Source organism: Mchenga conophoros, linkage group LG12 (genome assembly GCF_057382185.1).
Source record: "Mchenga conophoros isolate Kocher_MC1m ecotype Shallow Benthic linkage group LG12, M_conophoros_male_GT1.1, whole genome shotgun sequence".
Classification (NCBI taxonomy): Eukaryota; Metazoa; Chordata; class Actinopteri; order Cichliformes; family Cichlidae; genus Mchenga; species Mchenga conophoros.
The window spans coordinates 39,513,402-39,532,064 of NC_140537.1; the positions used below are offsets into that span (position 1 = coordinate 39,513,402).

The following is an 18,663-nucleotide window of genomic DNA, read 5'->3' on the forward strand; positions in this document are numbered from 1 at the left end:
TCCCTTCACCCCACCAGTAAGGAATATACTTTTTTCTCACATGTCCATCACTCCTACTCTCGTCTGGATTATTTTTTGGTCAGCAGCTCACTGCTGAACGACATTTCAGACACTGAGATTCACCCTATAGCTGTCAGCGATCATGGTCCTGTATCTTTAACACTAATGCACAAGAATAATACTACGCCAAGAAAAAACTGGAGATTTAATATATCACTACTTAAAGATGAAGACTTTATTAAATATTTTAAAAAAGAGTGGACTTCATATTTGAACTATAATGACACTCCCGAAACATCAGCTTCTGTTCTATGGGAAGCAGGGAAAGCTGTGATGAGAGGTAAAATAATTTCTTTCTCATCACATAAAAAGAAAAAAGAAAACAAAAATATTCAGGAATTAGAAAAAAACATCAAATCACTAGAAGAAGCCTACGCGTCCCACCAAGATCAGGAAACATTGAACAAAATACGCAAAACAAAACTAGAATTAAATGAGATAATTGATAAAAAACAAAATTCTTAGTACAAAGACTACACCTACAAAATTATGAACATGGTAATAAATCCGGTCAATTTCTAGCAAACCAGCTAAAAATAAATAAAGAAAAAACAACTATATGTGCTGTTCAAGATTCATCTGGGAACACATTATATGAACCGATACAAATAAACAACATTTTCAGGGATTTCTATAAAACGTTGTATTCACCACAAATAAACCCATCTAAAAAAGAAATTGATCAGTTTTTGGACAACATAACTCTTCCAAAATTATTGGACACTCAAGCAATGGCACTGGATTCACCACTGACACCAGGTGAACTCCAGGAAGCCCTGATAAGTATGCACAATAATAAGGCTCCAGGTCCAGATGGCTTTCCTGCAGAATCCTACAAAGATCTCTAGATTCATGTATGTCCAAATTCCTTTGGAAAAATAAACCCCCACGTATAAGCTTAAAAACACTACAAAAGACCAAGGATAAAGGAGGACTAGAACTGCCTAACTTTCAGCACTACTTCTTAGCCAACAGGCTTCAGTTTATCTCAGGATGGCTAAAACGCACCCTCTTAGATGAACCTTGGCTAGATGTAGAACAAGCACTCTGCAATAATCTAGAGATCTCAGACCTACCATTTATCAGCTCAAACATCCAACGACATGAATGCTTTAAAAGCATCAACATCAGCTCTTCTCTGACAGCATGGTGGGAGTTTCTAAAATTGACGGCGTCTTCATTAATCCCATGCAAACGTACACCTATCTGGAACAACCCTGACATATTACAAAACAATAATATGATAAACTTTTCAGATTGGAGTGATAAAGGAATCAAATATTTAGAACATATACTAGAAGGAACAGAATTTATTTCATTTGACGGACTAGTTACACAATATGGGATCAACAAGAAAAGATTTTTAGAATATCAACAAATTAAATCCATAGTAAAAAAGAAATTTAAACCGGGTCAAGTTGAACTACAAACACCACCAAGTGTGGTTCAATTTCTTACTCTTAAACCCCCCCAAATTACTATCCAAAATATACAGAATGCTTTCTAAAACAGATGAATCAATATCACTTCCTATTGCAAAATGGGAAGCGGATTTATCAGTTAACTTAGACCTAAACTTCTGGTCTCAGATTTGCTTAAAAACCTTTCATCTAATTAGAAATCCCAGTCTTCAATTAATTCAATACAAAATATTACATAGAGTGCACTATACAGGTCATCGGATGTTCAAGATGGGCTTTACGTCTACCAACAACTGCTCACACTGCCAAACCAATTCACCGGACAATTATATCCACGCTCTTTGGTTCTGTCCACCAGTTCAGAAGTTTTGGCGCGAGATATGTGAAGACTTATCGAAGTGTCTGAAATGTAACATTCCAACTTCCCCCTTAGTGTGTTTGTTGGGCAGCTTAGATAATGTCACTTCAGAAAAGAATATCGCCCATATGGTTTTCACTGCCCTATGCATAGCCAAGAAAACAGTCCTCATGAACTGGAAAAATAAAAATAATCTTAATTCTAACCAATATAGAAATTATCTATTAGATTACATTAGTCTTGATACAGCCTCTGCCACCACATCAGATCAATTGCTCTGGGCTCCTTTGATCAGCTCCATCACCTAGTGGGGGTGGGGGGTCATAGTTTGGTCCCGCCTTCACTGTTGTGATTGGTGTGGGGGTAGGGACAGGCTTAGGGCGTCGGGGGGTTCCCCGGAGGCATCTTCCTTGGGGGGCTCAACCCGGGGTAGCGGTCATGTCCGGTTAGGGGCTCTGTTGGCTCTCCGGTGACTGTTTCCTCGCGGCTGCGTGCAGCGGGGCTAGGGGAGGGTCTGTGCTGACGGACGTGGGTTACTGACCTGGTAGCCTGGCTGCCCCTGGGTGGGTCCGGGATGGGCGTGAGGTTCTGGGGGCGCTCCGTCTCTGGGCTGGGACCCGGACCGGGCCTCGGGGGCTTGGGTCCTGGTTGGTGTGTTGCCGGGGTTGTGGGCGGGTGGGTGCATGGGGGCCCAGCCCTGGAGCAGGGTGCCGCCGGTGCGTCGAGCCACCTGGGGGGCTCTTCAACTGGTGGGGGAGATTGTCACATCTTGCAGGAGCTTTCCTCTCCTCAGGAGCTGCCTCTGCAGGAGGGGGAGATACAGGAGAGGTGGAGGAAGAGCTCAGCCTGGGTGTTTATTGTCTTATGTAGTCTGGAAGATGAGTTGGATGGTGGGGTGGGTGCAGTTTTCTCTGTGGTGGGGTTGGGTGGACTGTCCCGGGCTCTGTGGGGCCGGGCGGCGCTGCTGCACTAGGCCCGGTCTGGATGGGCCTGGGCCCCCTTTCCCTGGCGGGTCGCGGAGTATGGGGGTGCCTACTGGGGTCAGCGGGGGAGCTGGCCCCAGGGAGGGGTCACTTGCCCCTCCCTTCCTTCCCTCCCCATCTCCAGCTGCCTCCCTCTTCCCGCTCCACCACAACCACCCACACATGCAGGGCCTTGGAGTAGGGGTATGTCACCAGGGTGCAGAGGAGGCTACCACCCTTATGTCCCCTTCTGGCTGCCTCTGCCTCAATTTTATCCCACAACTTAGACATTCACATTACTCACACTCTCATTACACATACATATAGGATCTTGGGGGTGGGCACGATACACGGAGTCCAAAGTACCATCAGGGTGTACACCCCACCCCTGGCATCGTTGCCCACCTCTCAATTTTAAATACACGTAGACATTGAGGGCTAGCAGGAGGGACCATGCGCTTACCTGCTGCTCTCTGGCAGGTAGCTCCAAGCCCTCCTGGGTTTTAAATGCACCTTAAAACACACATGCATCAACATTACAATGAGCGGGTGGAGGGAGGTTCGGAGTCTTCTCTCACCCCCGTTCTCTGCGACCTGCTGGAGCAGGGGGGCTAGGACTAGGAGGAGGAGTTGGCCGTCCGACTGCGGTCTGGAGTGTGGAGCCTTCCTGCTGCTGCGGAGTCGGGGCGGTCTGCCTCCCCCCACCGCAGGGAAAAGGGAAACACCACCTGGGTCTGGGTGCAGTTCCCCCCTCCAGGGGCGGGGGCACCTAGACCCGGTTTGTAGAGTACGCTTGGGGAGTGTGATCGTGTGTACAACGTCTCTTTATGTCTGTCTCCACGTTGGTTGAGTGTGGAGTAAGTGCATATGAGAGCATGAGGGTGGGAATGGATGTTTGTATCTGTGTGTGCCTGTATGTCTGTGTCTATATGTCAGGTTGGGTGTCAGGCGCCACCTCTCTGGGGACATCTCAGGCCCTCCAAGGTTTGGAGGCCTATCTCCCCCTACCACCACTTCCCCTGCCAGTGGCGGACCCCCTCAGACATCGGTGCGTTGGTGGTTCTTTGTGTCCGGGGATGGGCGTCCAGGTACACACCGGCTCACTCCTTGGCGGCCGCTTATCGGGGCCTGGAGCCTGGGGCTCGCTCGGGCCACTTCGGAGGTGGGGTGCCCCCGGCCTCTCGGCCTGGGGCTCGGTCACTCAGGCTGCCAGCGGAGCTCACGGGCGCGTCACTGCAACTCCCCCTGGCTTCTGCTCCGCGGCTGCTGAGTGAGCCCTCATCTGGGACTCTCCTCAGCTCTTTCTGGGACAGTGGCGCGGCTGCCCCTCTGTTGGTCTTCCTTGGTCTCTTGTGTTCTGGGGGCCTCTGGATGTCTGGAGTTTTGATCTCCTCCACACCTGCTTCACGCCCTGGAGGACGGGGCTGTGGCCCCCCACACCCTCTAGCAGATTATTACATGAAGGAACCTTTTAAAAAAACAAAAAACAAGCGCGTCCATGCTCACAGGTGTACACACGGGTGATCACACCCACAAACTACACCCTTTTTGGCTCCTACCTCAAAGCACACTGTGTTCTGTTGATCTTATGTGCTGCACAATAATGTTTAACATTTAGTATTTACTGTCATATTCCCATATATCATTGTGATGTTCTTTATTCTATTACTCTTGTTCTCTTCTGCTTGCTTTCTTTTTTCTTTCTCAGCAGGTGATCCAGGTGATTGATATATGCATTTTTTTTTCTCTGCCCGTTCTGTTGGTTTTTGTCTTTTGCCCTTCTCCCCCATCCCTCTTCTCAGCTGTTTCTCTTTCCCTCTTTCTTTCTCCCCTTCTTTCCCCCAGTCAAGTCTGTCCCGTATTCAGTAAGTGAAAATAAAATAAACAATAAAAGGTGAATCAAATGGACCATTACGGCAAGGCTGGGATGGTCAGTTTGGTAAAGTAAATCCGTTGGGCATCTTTCTTTGCCTTTAGACAACAATTCTGATGGCAAAAGAGCCAAACGGGACAGGCCAAAAAAAAAAAAAAAAAAAAAAATCATGGTTTAGTAACACAGTAACGCAGCAACAGCAGTGTAATTACTTTTTTTTTGCAATAGTAATCCTTTACTCGTAACTTGAAAAAAGTAATCGGATTACAGTAATGCGTTACTTTTAACATCTTACTGCTCATCTCTGGTAGGTGGTCCTTGTGGAATTGTTCTCTTTTACAATTGCATCTCACTGTTTTTCAGAGGAAGAGTGTGTGAAAAAAACCTGCTATCACAAATATTGGCAGCCCAAGCCAGATTACTATAGCTGACCAACAGCTCCCAGCTATGCACACCACCAAAGAGCAATAAAGATTAATATGGGCTTCCTTGCCTGTGGGGCCATAGATTTGCCACTTTATATCAATAAATATCTTTAGAAATGAATATAAAAAGACATGCGGCGATGGGGATATATGCCATATACATGTGTATACTGTATACATCAGCTCTGTGTGTGATTCTACTTTTAGCTGTTCCTGTAATCAAAAGAGATTGTCACAGCAGGTGGCTCTGCACTTTTGATTTGGTAGATTTTTATAGTTTTTAACGTCACATATTCTTCCTGACACAACCCCAAAGGGATTCATTTCTCCTCCCAGGATCAAGCCAGAGACTCTTTGTCTCTGGCTTGTCGATTGTGTAAACCATTACACTGTGGAGTCACTAGCTCTGTGTAAACTGCATGCTTAAATATGTTGACTTTTGCATTCTTAAATATGTTGACTTTTGCATTCTTTGTTGCTGTTGTCCAAACTTCAGATGGCTGTGGTCTGATCTCTCTGTGTAGCTCCCTCTCTTCATGCTTTCCTTTTTTTTTCAGTCCATTTCCATCACTTTGTCTAGATCTCTGAATCTCCCTCTGTCCATCTGTTGCTTTCATTCTCTCGTCTTGCCTCCACCCCCTCCATCTGTCTTAGAGGTTTCACTAACAGGGTACTTGACAGGAGAGAAGTGTGCAGGGAGAGTGGCCTTTTTCTAGCAAGTCAGCTAGTCATCCAAGGCTAATTAAATATAGCTTCTGAGTGCTCGAGTCTCTCTTGCTCTCCTACCTCTTGGTGTCTCTGTCACTATCTTACTTAAAGTGGGTGCTTTTCCTGAACTGAATTAACACTCCTCCCTGTTTCTTACTTGCTTTCTCTCTCACACTCTCTCTATCCCTTGTTCCCAGTCATTGCCTTGGGCTCCTTACACTCAAATTAACCTTTCACTATAAAAATCACACAGGGGAGCAGTATCCAGACAGGTGTGTGTGTGTGTGTGTGTGTGTGTGTGTGTGTGTGTGTGTGTGTGTGTGTGTGTGTGTGTAAGAGAGAGAGGGGGGGGATGTAATGTGCATGAATCTGAGTGTGTGGCTGAGTTTACAGGGTCAGCCTGTAAGCCTCTGTCCATGTAATTGTGTATCAGAGTCTTAAATGAGCTCTATTTTCCCAAGCTGATCATGAGAGTGGACGGATGTTAGGTGGAACAGGTAAATCGAAGGTTCAGAATAGATGACGGGTTTACGGGTAAAACGGGAGGAACAGGATGTACATGCTTCCAAAATCTTCCAGCTCATAAGGAATTACACCAGAGACTCATTTATTCAACAGGCCCAGTCAGTTAATAAACTCATGTACATCAGTCTGTCTGTTAAAACTTTAGACGTGAAGTGTAGTAACACTGGTTGGGACTGTCAAGATAGCGTGTCTCCAGGGCTGGAAATTAAGCTTTCTACTTATAAATGTTACATATTACTGACAAGCTGTGTCCAACAGGCTGACAGTGTGGTGTTCAGCCTGTTGGACACAGCAGTGAAGAGTAGGCGGATAAAAATTAGAGTATCCAATTTCCATGTTGTAGAGATAAGGAGAAGTGAGGGGAGCAGAAGGAAGGTACAAGAGTACGGAAGGGGCAGGAGCCAGTAGTAGAGTAAAATAAAGTGAAGTGAATTTTTAAAATCTGGATTTTATGTCTCTTTGGCTTCATGTTCCTCCTATACTTTTTTTCAAACCTAAACTTTCATGAAGGAAAAATTAGTTAACTTTTTAGGAAGAAGGTTTTGGAAGAAAAGGACAAACAGCAATACACAAAAAAGCTTAAACCCTATAGATGTTTTTATCACACCTCTTTCACTCTATGCTTAGCTGCATACCAGTATTGCAACCCAGTCTCACAGCAAAATGTGAACTAGACCCCAAAACATTTTTATCAGGCTTTTGTAGTCCTCTTTTGTGACAATCAGCACAACTTTGAAACAAATGTGTTACAACAAGAAGTAAATATGTCTAGAACATGTATATTGTAAATAGTCTCAAGTGGGGGCTAAAGACCAAAGCAAAACCAGTACATAAAATACTTTGGTATTTTTATTCATCTTTAGACATGAAAGGATGAATACAAATACTTTACTCCACCACTCATCTATCCATGTTCCAGACGTGGACTATTTCCCTTAAAAGTAGACAATAATTAATTAACCCAGTATCACAATAACGTCTGGGTTTTAAATATATATTATCTCCCGCTGCTAGTACTGATACTTCTGCATGCTGCATTTCATGCTTTGCCTCTACAAAGCGTGAAAAGGAGAGGATGACTAATCAAAGCATACGAGGACGTTTGGACAGATAGCAATCGTATTCAGGGACACAAACATAACGGTAAGACATTTGTGTTGCGAAATGTGATAAAAGGTGAAAATTCAGGACTAGAAACACAAATTAATACAGCAGAGGTTGTGAATATTTCACCTAGTATAAAAAAGGTGAGTTTGTTGTATTTTAGTAGCTAAAAGCTCCATACAGCACAGTAGCGGACAAAAGAATCTTTCGGGAGTAAAAAGTTGAAAAAATAAATAAAGCTGTTATTCCCCAACCACTAGTATCACAGCATCTGTCTGCAGTTGTAATCAGTATACTCTAACAGTGAAAACAAAAACAACTCAGCAATAACAAATATCACCATATCTCTTTAGATACAGCCAAACCTCTTAAACGGTTACATAGCTTGATTTGCAACCCTCTCACATATTAAACCTTTATCCTCTTTAAACTAGAAACCTTGCTCCTTCCATTTCTTATTCTAAGAGATCTGCCTCATTTACTGAAAGTTTCTGGGAATAAATACAAATCTGTGAAGGTTAAAATGTGGATTGTGTCTAACTATGGTCATTCGTGTAATTTATATTATAGAAAGTATGCTATAGTAAGTATTATAGTAAGCACTTTGCTAAATATTAATATGTTCATGTCTTTGTAAATCTCTAATTGGCTGTCCCAGTCTACTGAGCGAGTTGCTTTCTGTCTGAGTGGCGCTTTGTTTCCCGTTGTGTCTCTTTTTCTCGAGTGAGAATTGTAAGGTAAAAAGAAATACGAGCGTTGGCTCGTCTGGTGTGTCTTTGAGTTTGTGCGTGTGCGATAGAGAGACAGTCATGTTGGGCACACAGATGGGAGAGCTGAAGACGATTAGAGTGGTATTACATTGTCACTGGGCTGGCACGCACCGCTTTAATTACCAAGTACAGCAAACACACAAAAAGTTTTTAGAGACACAAATTTACGCAAACAGACACACGAGCACACTGATAGACAAATTCAAGCAAATATTACGCTACACACAAGCAAACTGATATAATGCAGCCCACGCACAGCGACACTCAACCACCTTATATGCAGCACAGATTTTGACACATACGTTAAATTTCGATTCTGCCTGTTTTTCGTCTAGTGAGTTCACATACTTTAGAAATCCAAAGTTTTTTTAATTTACACATTCCTAATGATACCCATTTTAAAAATCACATGTTACTGAGGGTCAAGATCATAACCAATCACCCTTTTCTTTTTCTTTATATGAAAATATAAAGCAACCTCTGCATTCTGCACTACATTGACAAAAATATTAAGCTACCTACACAATACATCAACAGTAGCTTTTATGTAATCTCATCCTAAATCCATAGGCATTAATATGTAGTTGGTCCTGCCTTTAAACCTGTAACTGTTTCCACTTTCCTGGAAGAATTTCAACAGGATTTTCGAGTGTGTCTGTGGGGACAGAAGAGCATTTGTGAGGTCAAACACACATTGAACTAGAAGGACTGGCTCACAATTTCTGTTCTTGCCTAAGGTATTTAATGTATTGAGATCAGGACTCTATGTAGACCAGTCAAGTCCTTGCCAACAGTATTCATTCAACTATGCTTTTATGAACTTTTCTTTGTGCACTGGGGTACAGCAATCCTGGAACAGAAAAGGATTTTCCCAGACTGTTACCATAAGGTTTAAAGCATAGAACTGTCCAAAATGTAGTATTGAGGCATTAAGATTTTGCTTTAGTAGAACTAAGGACCCCAGAACCACAGAAAATCAACCTCATGGCTCAATAAAATCAGGCAGTTAAAGTCCTCTTGGAATTCTTAGACTCATTCATCAGACTGCAGATAGAGAAGCATGATTCATCACCGCATGGACTACGTTCCCACTGCTCCAGAGTCCAGTGGCAGCGTACTTTACGGCATTCCATATGATGCTTGGCATTGTGCCTTGTGGAAACCCATGCCATGAAATTTCCAGCTCCAAAGCCTACTTCAGTGCACAATGCACTTCAGCACTTGATGACCCTCTTCTGTAACTTTACATGGTCTTCCACTTTGTGGTTGAGTTTCTGTGTATTTTGAGTTGTTTCCATTTTCCAGTAGTACTGCTTAAAGTTGACTGTGGAATATCTATGAAGGATGAAATTTCACAAACTGACTTGTGGCATCCAGTTACTGTACAACATTTAAATTCAGTGAGCTCTTTAAAACAACCCGTTCTTTCATAAATGTTTGTAAAGGCAGACTAAATGGCCAGATGATTGATTTCTACCTTTCTGGTAAAGGCACTCAAATCCCCTGAATTCAAACATGTAAGAAGTGCGGCCCAATACTTTTTGTCCATATAGTGTATTTTAGTCTTGTTTCTGTCATGCAGTATCAGTTTTCACTGCAGCCCTGAACTTGTCTAAATATTATCTGACGGAGAACCTAAATGTCCAGTGCAATCAGACATCAAGGGTCTTAACCAGCCAGCTTCCCAGTACCATCTATGTGTGACTGTAGGAGCTGTGAGTGGGTATGACATGTGCTCCCTCTTGCAAGTCACACTCTTGCCTAAATGAAATGAACTATTTCTAGTAGTGAGAACAAGTTTGGACTATGTTGTTATGTGGGATACATATGAGAAAAGATGGCGTTTAAACGTGTTGTTCACCTCCCAACTTGTGTTACGCAGCCAATTTCCCTGGGCTGAAGGCCCAGTGTGTGTAAGTGGCTTGGTCTATACATGAATTCCAGTGATACACTGAAGCAGAAGCATAGGGATTCACAGATGGCACAGAGGGAGATTCAGTTCAACTCTATTTTACTTAAATAGTGCCAATTCACAGTAATAGTAAACTCCAATTGCTTTATATTATAGTGTAAAGAAACTAGAATATTAGGAAAAAAGCCCAACAATCAGACATCCCCACTAAGAGCAAGCAAGGAAAAAATACCTTTTAACAGGAAGAAACCTCTGGCAGAACCAGGCTCAGGGAGTGGCAGCCACCTTGATCCTGCCATGACCAGTTGAGGGTGAGCTAAAAGAAAAGACAGCAAAGACACACGTATGGGAGAGAGAGACATGATTTACAGTAATTCTACTACTACTTTCTAATGATTAAATGTAATAGTGGAACAAAATGGAGAGTGAAAGGACATAAGTGAAGAAGTACTCAGCGCATCATGGCAAGGCCTCAGCAGTGTAAGCCTCCATCCATTCATCCATTCCTATCCTGTTATCCTTATCGGGGTCACAGAAGAGGGGCCTGGAGGGGCTGGACCCTATTCTGGCTAACATCTGGTAAGAGGTGGGATACACCCTGGACAGATCACCAATAGAGAGGATGCCAGTTTTCCAAATCCAAACTGGGAGCTAGTTCCACAGAAGAGGGGCATGGATGCTTAAGGCTCTGCCTCCCATTCTACTTTTAAATACCCTACATACCACAAGTAAGCCAACAGTCTGAAAGCAGTCCTGTATTGGGACAGTATGGTTCCATGAGATCTCCATGATATAACGGGGCTTGATTCAAGTATGTGCATGTGAGGAGAAAGACTTTCAATTCAATTTTACGTTTAACTGGGAGCCAGTAAATATAAGTTAATATGAGGAAAATATGTCCTCTCTTTCTCTGTCAGTACTCTCACTGCAGTTTTTAAAGAGAAATTAAAGCAGTGAATTACAACAGTTCACCTTATGAGTAATGAATGCATGAACTTGTTTTTTACACATCACACTAGGACAGGGTGTTTCTAATTTTAGCAACAAATACAATTAAGCAGTTCTACTTATATTTGTTTAATGTGCACACAGAAGGATATATGCTGGTAAAAGTGACTCCAAGATTTCTCACAGTGTAACTGGAGGCCAAGGTAATACCATCTAAAGTAAATATTAGGGCTGAGTACAATAACCTCAGTTTTGTCTGAAGTAGGCAATGAGAGGTCATACAGGCCTTTTTGTTTTTAAATGGTAAATGGCCTGTATTTATATAGCGCTTTACTTACTTTAAGACATGCCTGTAGTTTAACTAGTTGATTTGTGTCATGTGGCTTCATGAATAAATAAAGCTGGCTATCATCTGCATAGCAATGAAAATATATGTTGTGCTTTCTAATAATATTGCCTAGATAAGATAAAGTTAAGATATTAGATAAGATCGCTGAGTCAAGTAAAGGCTTTTTTAAGTAATGTTTTAAGTACTGCCACCTATGAAAGTCTTCAGAATCAAAAATGAAATGAAATGCCTGAATGAAATAACAGTTTAATAGATATAATACCTAATAAGACAATCAACTTCAATGGGAGATTGCCACAACAGCTGAAAAAATGGGAGATAACTTTGTTTCCTTGTTTAGGGGAAAACCACTGTGGAGAATGGTAATCTCAAGCACATGCAGGAATGGTGCTGAGGTCTGGTTTCCACAAGCAAGAACCAATACATTGCCCATAACCATTAACAAATACCGGTGCCATTACCCTTCCAAGGCAAATGCAGCATGAAAAGGAATAATAAAAGAATTGCTGTTCTACATCATGGCTTTATTCTCAGCACGTGTTTTCCAAGTCCTCAAAAGATCTCTGGTATTATTACCAAACGGTCCAGTTTTATTAAACTTGACTCCTACCAACTGTGTTCAGATGGGTTGGTCATTGGTTGAGCCTATTATACAATTTAAATAAGTGTTATTATTCATATTCATCAAAACCTTTCAGTGCACTTCGGATTACAATCATAGAAGATATAACTCCCATCACCACACAAATGTTTTAGCAAAGGCTAGAAGCAATCAGTAAACTAACTCTGTATGGATTTTCTTGCAATATGCACTAAGGAATTGAGTAAACTGACACCAAACTAAAACCATGTTTTGTTTGAAGGGTTTTTTTTGTTTGTTTACTTGTTTGTCTTTTGTGATCTGAATCAGTCAACACTCACTGGAGTCACTCTTTGTCCCCGTCTCTGTTCAAACAAACATAAAAAATGTTTGTACTGAGTGGCTGAGGAAATCAGAATAGCATGAAAAATGTTTCAGTCTTTCAGAATGTTCATAATTAAGCTGCATCGTTTGTTATTCAACAAAATAAGTCACTGACAAAATGTTGTCAAAAATCCAATATTCAAATGTATATACATAGTTTCACGAGACGAATGTCTGCTATTTACATTGTGTTCATATTGGCTTCACTTTCTCTCACTCTCTCTCTCACACACACACATAATAATGCCTATAAATTTGATTATTTAGAATATACGTTTATACAGACATTTTATTTCCTCTGCAGACACATACATACTGTAAATTCACTCACAGAATGATAATAACAAGACAGCATTTTACGCAACATGGAGGGAACAAAAGTACTTTAATATTTCAGACAGTGATAAATGCTATTGTTAGCTTATCAGCTTGTCAGGCATACTGAGTGTTAAACATTTTTAAAACTCCATTGTATGGGGACTGTTCTGTAAACCATCTCAAAAAGACTTCACAAGTCATGGAAACTAATATATAAGGAAGCAAAGTGTGTAAGTGTTGCATTTAACTTAAACTTGTCCCTGTGACAACCTGGAAAATGAAGAATTCGAAGATATGGTTAATGTTATGAGATACTTCTTTTTGTAACTGTAAGAACTAGTTTTGGTGTCAAAACTAAAACCAAAGGGCACCTAAATAATAATAAAAAAACATAAGGGGAACAAATCTATGCAGAATAAATTCATAATGGTCCTGAAAGACATCTGCCTGCAAAAACCTTTCCAGCCTCTTTAGTTCTCTGTGTTAAACTGTATGCTCTCCTACATGTCGTTTAAGTGATTTTATTATGTTAGATCAGACCTCAGGGACAAGTGCGCAGGTTTGAGGACTTGCTGAAATTATGTATAAACAAAGAGTAAAGCTGTGCACATACTGGAAAGCAATTCACTGGTTGGACATTGCTTTGAAGTTGAAGGTTGATCACTTCTGGACATCCCACATTCTGGTTGCCTAGGTAACTATCAGATGTATTTACTGTCAGTTCATATGTCGTATCAACCATATCGTGTGCTCTCAGTGCAGTGCTTTTAATCACTCACCTGGAAGTTGGAAAAAGTTTTTCTTGGGCTCTCGCAACTTCCCCAGCAAAGTACTAGAAAAAGGTCTGTTTCAGTCCTCCCCCAAAAGGTTGATTCTGTTCATCTGGAGGTAGCGTTTTCATGCAAGTGAGTCCTTCAGACCGGAACAATACTGAAAGAATACTGTTTCAGTATTTCTCTTACATTCACTATATAATATTTCATTTACCAAAAGCTTGTGACCAATTTCAATGCTACCTACAAAAAATTTTTATTCTATATAACGTCTTCATATCTACATGCATGTATTTATGCTTCTACAAATATGCTGAACAGAAATGCTGAATAGAAAAAATTAAACATGAAAGAATGTCAAAGGAAAGATAATTGAAAACAATTTTCTTACCCTGTGTAAAACCCATCTACAGCCTTTTGGGACAAAAACAGGAGGGAAGCTGTTGAGGAGGGAAAAGGGAGAAGGAGGAGTGGGGAGGGTCAAGAGCTCAATCTATCCCTCAGATGAAAAGCAAACGGCAATCTGTGCGGCACAAACATGCGTGTCATCCCTGGGAATTGGCTGGTGGTTGGTGGCTCATCAGGTTCCTTCTTTCTCTTTTTCTGTGCAAATGGGAAAGAAGTAGAAAAAAAAGAAAATGAGAGAGAGAGAGAGCAAGGGAGGAAAAGAGAGAGAGAGGGAGGCATTTATATTGCATTGGACTGGATGCTATGATGCCTGTTAAACTGATGTCGCAGCTCCCCAGAGAAGGGAGAGGGCAAGAGTAAAAGACCAAAAACAAAGGAAGGATGGAGCTGAGAAGGGCAGCCACAACAGAAGAAGAGGGTGAGATATGGGTGAAAAATGCTGTGTGTGAGGAGAGGTGGGACAGAGCGCAAGAGGTTAATCTAGAACAAATATCCATAGTGATAGAACAAGAGAGCCGGATGTGGCGAGTTGTTACTGGGAGTGGATAAGAGGGGATTTACACAGTGAGTGAAGAAGATAGGGAGTGAAATTGAAAAACAGAGCAGGGCAGAAACAGAGAGACAGCTGGCAAAAATGAGAGAAAGGTGATAGAAAAGAGAGACGTCGGGACAAAGTCAAGAGAGAACTACTATATAATATGACATTGGAGGAAAAACGGATGTTGAAATGATAAAAAAAAAAGATGAGACCCATCAAAATGACAGGGACAAATCTATACAGGCAAAACGAAAAAAGGGGGGAAGAAAGCAGAGGAACATGAGACTAGTATAGCCTATGAAATCTGTCACAAACTAAAAAGTAAAGGCAGACAGAGTAGATGAAGACACACTGAGATAGTGAAGTTTACTTATCCTCTGGTGCCACTTGAAGGTATTAAAGCCTGAGCTGAAAGTCGATAAGAAAGTTGTGGTCAAAAGAGCCAGGCTTTTATAGGCAGAGGTGAAGCCCCAAAACCATTTCATCCTTCATCCCTCTCGTTATCAAGAGTGTGGATTTATCACTCTATTACTAGGCCTTTGGTTCATACGAGAAAGATCATATTTTCTATAAAATGTAAATTAGTTAAATACAAACACTGCTCTTGCATGCATCTTTCTGCTTCTTGTTTAAGGCAGCATTAGTAAATCAAAACAGCAATCCATAAAGCCAAATAATTTACTGAAGAGGCTAAAAACCTCAGCAGAGCAGACAGAAACTTCAGTTTCTAAATCATGAAGCTTTACCTTGCGAGGCAGGTGGATTCTTTCAAGATCACGATTGAGGCTTCAAACTGTGTGCTTGCAACAAACCCACAGTCAGTGTCCTATGAAGAACTACATGCCAATGAGGTAAGAGCCCATAAATGTATTTTAACTGTCACAGTTCACAAGTACATGCTAATGGCAAAACTGCATAACAGCAGAAATAATGCTGCATGGCACAGGTGATGAATTGTTATGGATGGTCTCAATCTCAAGTGTTTTTTTGACAGCTTTTGAAAAATACATAAATAGTTGCATCTCCCCTCTAATACAGTTCAAAGTTGAAAAGGCAAAGTTGACATTTTTAAATTTTTGCAATTCTTCCTCCATCTCCATCTTTCCACCTTATTTTTCTGCCTGTAATACTGCTCATAGATCATCACCTGCTTCAACGTCTGCAAGTCTACTACCTGTGTCTTACAATAAGTCAGAAATGAGTGAGATGTGAGTTTATGACCAGAGCATTCATTCCATTCAATCCACTCTATACCTCCTCTTAAAACCAGCTGTTTGTCTGTCATCAGGACAATAAGGGGCTGAAAGGAGTGCAGCTGTCCAAGCTGTCTTCACCAGGTTGGAACAAAGCAAGAACATAACTGATAAAAAAAATTCATGTAGACTCATTTAGGAAAAAAAGGTTTGTTTGTTTGTTAATCTGTACATTCATTCATTCATTTTATTTATTTATTTATTTATTTATTGGGAAATAAATGTTGCAGTGACATTAAGGTCTGACATTAAAAGCAATCTTCCTAACTCAGAAATTGGATATACTTTTTGGTGATCATAGCTGTCTGTGTATATTATTGCTTCACAAGAGAAGACTCCAAGCATGAACAAAAAAAAAGAACTCAGGGGGTCCTGAGGTGATGTGTTTCTCGATGTCAGTGTGGACTGATGCATTAAAAAGAGTTCTGCTCTGTGAGAAGACAGGCAAGTGACAGACATCAAATTTGCTTCTAGTGATAGATGTCAAAAACATGTTTTTTTTGTTTCAGCTGTTAGTCTATACAGTCTATTCATTGGTGTCTTTAAAATCTGGTGCCACAGATTCCTAACACAAAAAAAGTCCCAGCTCTAAGGCATCAAACCTTTGCTTAGTCTTCTTAAACTCTAGAGCCAGTCACTGGCTAGTTGGTGGTAATAAATTCTTAAACCTTAATTGCGATGTTTCTTTTAAAATAAATCTTTTAATATATGTTCCCATATTTGTTTTATTTGCTATAAGAATTTTGTTTTGCGGTTATAATATTTTGTATTTCTGTAGTCGGTATTGTCTTTTTGTCTGTATGTGTTTGTATACTAGATGACCACTTCTGCCAATGCGTTTATCGTTTGTCTCCCCTGTCACCACCGATTCAAGGTGTTTTTTATTACTTATTTTACTTAAACTGGGTTTCAAATAGCTCTTTGTGAATGAATGTTTAAATATATATAAGGTAGCGTGCTGTGATACTTGCAGAGCAAGTATTCATAGTAAATCACCAATACAGCAGCAACAAATCACACTGTTGTTGCATGAGTAAAACTCATTTGACTCTAGAACCATTTTCTGCTAGGCTAAGCAAGGGACAATAATGAAGAGTAAAATCAGAGATGGCCAATTTCTTCATCTTAACAAATCAATACGCAGTGTAGGTGCATAAGTTGATGTTTTCAAAATGTTACTGCTCATTTTCTCCTTCTGTTGCTGCTATGATTATCGCTATATCTTCGCTTTTTCACAACATTTACAAGCCACCGTTGAATGCAAAACACCGCACCTGTTCTCTGAGGGCTGTTGAAAATAATTAACAGTGCAAGAGTAGCTGCAGGTGGATATTTCTTTTTCTTTTCCCAGCCAAACCTCTTTGCAGAAATAAAATATTCTCTACGAAGGTCTTTCTCATGAAGTTTATTGTGAAATTAGTTGAGACAGAACAGCGAGAGCCACTTGTGCCAGATGCACAAACAGTATCGCTAGACAGAGGGGATAGAGGGGCAGATGCAGACAGACAGGGATGATGAGAGAGAAGAGAGACAGATGGAAAGATGGAGATAGATGGAGACAGTAAGTTAGGGAGGATATTCGAGCAGTTTGCCTTGAGCCTGAATCAACACAGCAAGCTGACAGCTATATCTGTAGACTTTATTAACATGGAGAGGCACAAATCCATGCATGAACACACACTCGGTCATTTTGAAGCACACACTCACACACATACGCAAGATCCCACACAGGCAGTCGAAACTGAGTAAATATTCCAGGCAGAGGTTTTGAAAGACAACCATCAACAAACATCAAGCCTATACTGATGGATTTCAGCGATAGACGACGATCAAACAAACAGGTAAATTCTCGCCAGGAAGGAAATGAATTAAAGACAGAGAGCAATTTGATATATGTTTAATCTTGTTGTGCACATTTACCTGCATTGTAATATGGACTTTATTTTTAAATGTATGTATTGAATTGTTGTCTCGTTTTTTTGAGATAACACGAAATAATGCTACTCTAGGGACATTTTTCCATTTATGACAGTGAAAGTTGTATAAAATCAAGAATGAACAACATCGTATTTTGACCTTCAGAACAAGACATTTCTGGTTTCAAAGGATTGATAAAATCTATATTTTTTAGAGATGGAAAAAAGGTGTGTGTGTGTGTGTGTGTGTGTGTGTGTGTGTGTGTGTGTGTGTGTGTGTGTGTGTAGGTAGGTAGCAGCTGGTTGACACAGTGGGCACTGGGATGGGTATTCTGTCAGATTTGGCACAAGGAAGTGACATCACCTATCATGATGTTTAATTAACACCTTGGCGTGTGTGTGTACTTCTTATTTTGTGAGGACACAGGTTTGATTTTATAGTAATAATTTGGAGACTTGGCTATGGGTTTCTTTGTTGTGGTAGTCCCCATAACATTAGATAGAAAAGAATGGATTTAAGGAAGAGCTCATTTAAATTATTCTAATGTCCTTTAAAGTAATGGAAACACAAATCTCTGTGTGTGTGGGGGGGGGTGGGGGGTGGGGGGGGGGGTTGTGTGTGTGTGCGTGCGCCTGTCATGACTGTGTGGAGTTTAATTAGCATCTCAGTGCGTGCATGTGAAATTATGAGAGTGGATTTCATGCGTGCATGTCACGGAGCACATGCTCATCTATGTGTATGTACATAAGTGTGGGTGCGTGTCTGTCAATGACAGCTGAGGTCACTCCTGGGGGGTTTAATCTGGATTCGCATCAGGAAGTGGGATGGCTTCAGCTGGTCTGATTGGAGTTTCCGTCGGCAACCCAGAGGTTCACCAGCTGTACTGATGATACACTTCCTGTAACGATGGAAACCTCTCCTTTTCTTTCACTTCTTTTCCTTCCTAAGCACACATGCTCTGACACACACCTACTCTCGCTAAGCCTTGTGCATAGGCCTGAACAAAGGCTCACATTCAGACTCTAATTATCCAACAGTGAATTGGACCTTAAGCCTCTGTCACACCTCAGAGTGGTG

At 41.2% G+C, this 18,663-nt stretch overlaps 1 long non-coding RNA gene across 1 annotated transcript; it reads right to left on the reverse strand.

The window, feature by feature from the left end:
* Nucleotides 1–13,133: 13,133 nt before the first annotated feature.
* On the reverse strand, nucleotides 13,134–14,421 carry LOC146563380 (uncharacterized). Its single transcript, XR_014894557.1, has 3 exons — nucleotides 13,862–14,421; nucleotides 13,477–13,579; nucleotides 13,134–13,395 (listed from the first exon to the last, which is right to left on the reverse strand). It is a non-coding gene; the product is annotated as an uncharacterized LOC146563380 (long non-coding RNA).
* Nucleotides 14,422–18,663: the final 4,242 nt, after the last annotated feature.